This window comes from Anopheles darlingi, chromosome 3 (assembly GCF_943734745.1).
Source record: "Anopheles darlingi chromosome 3, idAnoDarlMG_H_01, whole genome shotgun sequence".
NCBI classification, from domain to species: domain Eukaryota; kingdom Metazoa; phylum Arthropoda; class Insecta; order Diptera; family Culicidae; genus Anopheles; species Anopheles darlingi.
In genome coordinates this window covers 12379597-12387099 of record NC_064875.1, presented here as the reverse complement: position 1 = coordinate 12387099, position 7503 = coordinate 12379597, and positions in this window count along the sequence as shown.

Sequence of the window (7503 nt, the reverse complement as noted above, 5' to 3'; positions counted from 1 at the left end):
TATCGTGACAGTACCGCAACGGCACAGTGACTAGAGGCTACCGTTGATTGAGAAAGGGGGACCCTATGTCGTGCACCGTGCCCAATGGCGCGAGAGCACGCGAATACTTGTTGCATCGAGACGTAAATGGGGGGCTAGAGTGTTGCGGGGAGAAGCAAGGAGCGCTATACCACCGATTCGCTTGTCGAATGAAATATGAACTACCACCGCGAGCGTGACAATGGAAATCGATTCCATTGCCCTCGTCCCACCAGCTACTCGCCGAGGTGTACTGGTCAACAGGGAGCATTTTTTCTTCATCCGCGTGTAGTACTCATGCATACCGAGTAATATGAAGTCTAATGTGTTCCTTTTCCCTCTCTGAGGACCGTCGGTTCACATAAGAATCGTTCTAAGTGAGAACTCTCAGATCGATTTTCTACCCAGTGCCAGAACCGAAGGGCCCGAGCGAACGACCGCGAGAGAGTGTCCTTTGTGGCGCCCATAAGCAGAGAGAATGGGGAGCATGAAACAACCTTCGCGCGAGAGGAGTTTCGATGACGAAATCGATCGAAATAGGCACCAAGAAGAACGCTGCGGCGGGATCTGGTGGTTTTTGGCGGAAGTGGAAGAATGTTGGTCCACTTGTTGGTTCACAGCGCGAGAAACATTCTTGCCATTCTTTGCTCTCAGTTCCCGTGGGCTGGAACTTGGGTTGTTGTTGTTTTTAGCCAGTAGAGCTCTCAGTGAGGAGTGCTCCAACGGGGTTTTGCATCGTTACACAGAGCGACCGAAACAAATCGTTGGCTAAAACAGCATGTTTCACTCCTTCTATTCGTTGTCCCAATGGGCTGTTAATACATTCCCGGATGCAAAGGCAGCTTGACTTTTCCGATTGATATATTTCGAAGAGTAGGCTTGGTAATAAAAAATAATAATGTAACAAATCGTCGACCAATGTTTATAATCTAAATGCATAGAAAACGCAGATATGAATTTAATATGTAGCTAACAGCATGAGGAGTATGAGTTCGCATCTCACTGGCTCTCACGCGGTGGCTACTTTGCGCAAGTTTGAGGGTTTTCAGCAACATTTTCAAGACCAACACTTTTTCAACATAAAAACGAATCGCCCTTTAACAAAACAGTTATAACTATTCGAAAAAACGCCCAATTGTAGGCAAAGTTAATTCTCGGTTCGAGCTGCGCAATAGAGTCGAGCAAGGTTTTGCTCGGTTGAGCGCGATTGGATGATCAGATCTACGATGACTGATCATCCTTTCGAATAAAGCTTGTAAGGCGGCAATCGACAAGAAGATTTAATAATTTTGTACAATTACATACGACATCATCTTCATTTATCGCTACTAATAAATGCGAAGCAAATGAACAAGCTAGAGGCCAATGAGATCCAGGAAAAGTCTATAATAGAGAGAGAGAGGGCCAAGATCATAATTGTATTTCTAAGTTAATTGTAGCTTACCCTAAAGTATCAAGCAGATGGTTGAGACAGGAACTGATATCAGTAAATACTCCATAATTTGCCACATTCGTAGTTGGACCCCGGTAGAACAACGGTCATAGCAAAAGGGAGTGTCTGTAAGCGCTTTAGGGTTGCAAGGTCAGCCATCGACAGTTGTATACAACCGATCGGTCAGGTTGTAATACATCTTCGTTCCGGATTTCCTGACCATATTTATGTCACTCGCCATCACCACCACCAACCAGCACTTCTTACAAATAAGTATGATAAATAGAGGGCTAAATTCAATTATCGCTCTGCATGGGTCAACTCTTGTCTTCCCATGCTTCTTATAGCTGTTCCGCTTCCGCATAAGAACCGACCGCTGCTGATGGTGCAGGTCACGCCACGATGCGCGCGCGCTCAAAAATCATCACCAACCCAGAAACAGAAACAGGTTTCGCTCAAAACCGGGCGAACAGACAAGACAGACGGACGAACGGACGGACGGAAGCTGCTGCTCAAGGTGAACCGTGGCACACTGGAGAGCTGGACCACAAAGATGTCTTTGTCGTGTTTGGGGCGCTTTTAGTCGTTCCGGTCGGGTGGCGATGGCGTTGCCAAACTCGCCAGCTTTACGACCACCGTGAACGGCAGAACCACCGCTCGCGGTTCATCACCATTCCGGGTGAGGAACGAGTTTGATGACAGGCTGCAACAGAACACCAGAAGCTGCCGTAAACCTGCTCGCTGGGAACGATAATTAAAGCAAATTGATTAAAGACGTCACCGTACGGACTTGGTAAGCTTGTTTCTATTGCCCCCTTCACACCAGCGAACCGAGATAGACGAACAGCCGGCGAAGGTACGCAGCACCGGGTTGCAGCACCACGGGGGTTGCGCGGGAGGCCGTGAGGCGCATTATGTAAACGAAAAGCCCGTCGGTTGCAGCCGGTCGACACGGGGTGCTGGTCACGTGTTGCGTTTCGCCGTGAAACTGACCTCGACTGACGCGCAGCTGATGTGGTGCTCGCGATGCGGTAAGTGTAAAATGGGGTATGGATGCCTTGGATGCCTTGCGGATAGGATTGGATTGGTGTCCGCAACAAAAAGGGGTTAATATGCGAGGGTGCGGAATGCATCTCACAACCAAAGAATGGCCACCGTGCAGTCGCGGAGAATCTAATTAGCTCGCCACCACTGACGCGATGATATAGAGAAAGAAAGAGAGAGAGATAACGCTGCACTGTGGAATGCGGTGCATCACCTCCAGCTTCGAGACTACCCTTGGAATCGGTCGGACCGGGGGTGGTCGATGAAGCAACAGATGATGCTCTATCTCTCTCTACTGCGGTTGCTCAATCGCGGTTCAATTCCACAAACTGTTCTGGACACTAGAGATGGCAAATCGATCTTCTAGTTTATTGCCGTTCGTTCTGTTCGGGGGGAAATTGAGATCTGTTTGATTGTGTTCTTAGGCCAGACGAGGCTCTCAGATGTTTGATAGCGAGCCCGTGAAACTCCATTAGCGAACACGCGGCAGTCCATTGTCCAAGCGATCGGAACGCTTCTACAGATGAGCTGTCAAATTAAAAAGAAATAATATTCTATCAACGGCCCCGTCCCGGGTTTGATTCCTGCTAAAAGGAGGTTCTCTCCTTCTCTCTCTCTCTCTCTCTCTCTCTCTCTCTCTCTCTCTCTCTCTCTCTCGGGCACGCCGCCTGGACCAATTAACGCACGCGCGCTCTCCCTGAGCCCGGCATTTGATTTATGATGTCTAGTAGCAGTCCCCGTAGTCCGTTTGCCATCGTACGTTGCCGCGCAGGACATCGGCTTGCCGACACAACAACTGTTGGCAACCGTCCGCGCACACCGTGGCATGGCCGCAAACGTGTGGCCACACCGCTAAACGATCCGTGGCACGCGGTTGAAGAGATTGATTGACGAACGTGCAGAAGATGGGAATATTAAAGTGAAAAACGTTAACAGCTACCAAGCGGGCGTAACAATTGATTCGCTTAACAAATTGGATACACTGACTGCCGGACTGCCGGACTGGCTGGTGCACTTTCGGATGCTGGCAACCGTTTGCGGTGGCCACCGGTTTCGGTTTTTCGGTGATTAATGTCGCTAAATGGCGTGTGTGTGGATTAGCTAATTAGGAGCCGGTCGGTGTTGTGGTATTGGCCCCGAAGATCGATTGGTTCACCCAAACGAATTGTTTATTTTGTGAAACATTGTACAATATTAAAAAGAGTAGATCGCTAACATTGAGGTTCATTTTTTGGGGAAATTTACAATAAATTATCGTTGGAGCAACAATCAATACTGTTTTCTATCCAAACAACGATTATCTACTATTGCTGCAATGATATGCCGAATTCGTACCGCAGCGAGGGTAGGAAAAAGGATGCTGCAAATCATCAAAGCTGGCGTCGCGCTGTCAAAACAAACGTCAGATGTTTGCTTGCTTTGCATGAAGGAAACAGAACAGCAGCAGCAGAAGCAGCAGGCGGTGCTCCGCGAGATCCATCGATCGTTCCATCGATCGTTCGGGCGCGTTAACGTGTTTACGTGGTGCCCGTGGTTTGGTGCTGGGGCCGGGCATGATGGTGTGGTGTGGCGCGAAACTGTCCAGCGGCGCACCAATCAGCGCCAATTATCCATTCGATCTGGCATCGCGAATCCGCACACCTCGCCTCGTTCCTCGTTTATCCGCCCCTTTTCTGACCGCATGCCGCTTTTGGGTGGCCAAATCGTATCATAAGAGGTGATTCGCGATCGCTATAGACAGCAGCAGCAGCAGCAGCAGCAGGAGCCGTTCGGTCGATCGATCGATCGGTTGGTCGATCTGGTTTCGATGATCGTGGCGGCGGCGGTGGCGGAGGGCGGGGAATGATAGCGTGTGTCGTAGAAGGGAGCGCAAAGAGTGGAAGGGAAGCGCAAGGCAAGTGAATTAAGCTGCAATTACGGTGCGGCATGATTTGCCGCTCCGAGGGGCCAAATGGCGGGTACTACACGGTAGTAGCAGTGGCAGACCGCTTTTGGGCAGCCGAGGCAGCGCGTTGTAGCAGCCATCAACGATTGGCGATTTTTTTCTTTCTTTTGCGACCGGACGAACGTTGTGTGCGCTATAGCGTGGACACTGCTGCTACAGATGTTTTGCTGTGGGAATGATGTTTATGTCCAGTTTTTATACTGAAGAGAAGGTATTAAAATATGTTACGAGTGATACAGAAACCTATTAACTAGCCTCGCATTAATTTGTTAAACTTTATCGTGAATTTTTTTTTAGGATTTGTCATAAAAGCTAAAGCTTTCAAGTTAATTGTTTAAAATCGTCAATCGAAGAAAAATGACGACAATTGCCTCAAATCACGAGCAAATAATATATTGAAAAGTTGTAGTTTAATATGACATTATGGCAAAACAATAAATTTGTTTGAATCCGTCACTAAAAAAAACTATCTAAAATGAGTTCGAAAAACTGTGGTTGTAAGTTCCTGTAATTGAAATTATTATCCGATGGAATTTAATTTCCTAGACATTTTTCCATTGCCTTAACAGTGAAGCAATCCATATTGTATTCTCATAAAACGTGACGCAAACTCCAGCGGTTGCCTCTAGGGCTCCGATCACGGACCGGCCGGTGTAACGGCGGCGTGACCGTGGCCACGCTTACGACGAAAGGCAAAAAAAAAAACAGTAATATATGGTGCTGCAAAAAAGAACGAAATGCCAGAAGACACTAGAGGCCCCACGGTGCTGTCCACTTCGCTTCAAGCTTCGCCAACACACATCAAGTTCCGAACGAGCGCAAATGAAACCAAACAAAGTAAAAGCGAAGCAAAAAAGAAGCAACAAAAAAAAAACATCGCACGAAACAAGTAGAAACCGAACGTACATGGACAACAGAATGAATTGACATGAATGACGCTGATGAAGCTGTACCTTTTATGCTGCAATCATAACGCGCCATGCGGTGTCGTGTGCGGTGGATTCACGATTGCGCTCGCCGGAGTACGGCCGGAGTGCGGCCCGGCGATTGGAATGCAATTGGCTTCGGTTTGGGTTTTGCGATATTGCGGCAAGTGGTGGAAAATGTTATGACAAAATGTCACAGCCGGCCAGATGGTGACTACGCGGGATTCATCAGCTGCCGCCAGGAATCGCCGAAATGGTTCCCATGGTTCGCACGCAACGCAACGTTGACCAATTGCATTCCTTTCCTCTTTTTATCCCCGTGATAGCGAGTCTGCCATCGTGGGGTGTGTTTTCTGGAGCTTTTTTATCCTCCTTTTCCTCAGATCTCGACAGTGCACATCGAGTGGCCTTCGGCCCATGCTACAACGACTTGACGTGATAATCAATCTTCATGCGATTCGTCTTTATTTACCTTTAATTATTTCTTTCATTTTTATCATTAACGCACTAACGAGACTGCACTCGCTGGCTGGTTGGCTCCCGGGTGCTGTGGTGGACGAAGGGGAGTGCGCGCGGGACACCTTCCGCTAATTAAAACGCCGCCAGCTGACCGATCGGGTTCGATTTTGCGAATGTGATTGATTTTAATTGGACAGAGCGCCGCACCGCAAAGCGCAGCGCAGCGCAGCGTCGGCTGTCAGGTTTGGTTGTTTGGTTCCATCTCTCCATTTTGGATTTCTGCTACTTTTTTTTCTTTTCTGTTTCTGGTTTCGTTTCGTTGTTTCGACGATATCGATGCCACTCGCGGACAACCGAGTGTCCGCTCCAAGTGCGGTCTCGGATTCCCGCGTCGCATATCGACGTCATGCTGGGCACCGGTCTCCACGCGTGTCCCTCCGGGATGAGGCGGGAACTGTTTACAAACATTGCGACATCATCCTGCTAGCGCGACGTGCGCCGGACGTGCTTTCTCTGGTAGTCGCCAATGCGCTAATTGAATCGATTGCGATACGAAAGGATATAGTCGCTGGTTGCGGTATCGGATTTGTTATCGTTCGAGAACGGATCGCGAGACCATTCATTAATTAGCAATCCCAGCGGAGACTGGACTCACTTTCTGGTTACTCGTGTGGAACCGGAATGGAATCCGTTTTATGTAATTAAGGAGGTGCTGAGGTACTTATTTGTTTTAAATGCATATTTACTTTTTATATTTTTTCATGAGTGCTTATTCTTTCCAGAGTATTGCGGGCAATTTTTGGATCAATCGAAGCAAAACTCGCTACATTGAAGAGGTTTTCCTAAAACCAACCAACGCCATAACATAAAACTACTACACATTGGTTGCCTTATTTTTATGAAAAAATGTAAAATATGTTCATAACATAGCAAAAAGTATCTCTTTTATACGTACAAAAAGAGCAGCTAAAAATCGAAAAATTGAAAATTCATCAAAAATTTGACGGATAAACTGACCAGAATAAACTTATTATCTAACAAAAGAATGCTCTTCAAAGGGTGTTATGTACAATGACAATTACCAAAAAAAAAAAGAGTGATATCTTTCTAAAAAAAGCATCCCTCAAAAATGAGCCTCGTTTGACCCGAATTAACCTTGGCCCCTCCTCCCTCCCTTTAGGAACACGAGGGGCCCCGCTATCCTGGGCTGGAATGCATTTCCGGATGCGCTAACTTCTGGTTTTATTTTGTTCGGGAGAACCCGGACGGTCGTGGGATCCCCAAATTGGGGTCAAACCGCGCGCCCTGCCAACACCAAAACATACCAAGAACGCAGTGCGTGAGCGACCGACCAGTGACCGGCAGCGGCAAGGAACTCAGGTTGAAAGGGCTCCCTGGAACCCCGTTGCCACCGCTCAATACCCCTTTATCCATCGTCGTCCTCGTCGTCGTCGTCGTCGTCGTCACAGATCGATTGGGGATAGCACGCGGCGCTCTCGCACTCTCGGCCTGAGCACTGTTTACTCTCGTTCGTTCGATACTCTCGCTCTCGCGCCGCTCGCATCGCTCGCATCGGTTTGAAGTGTGCGTTGCAAAAATCGAATCGCGCCGCACCGCGCCGCGTTTCGCTCGAGTAACAGCAGCAGCCAGCAGCAGCAGGTCGCCGTCGTCGCCATCGG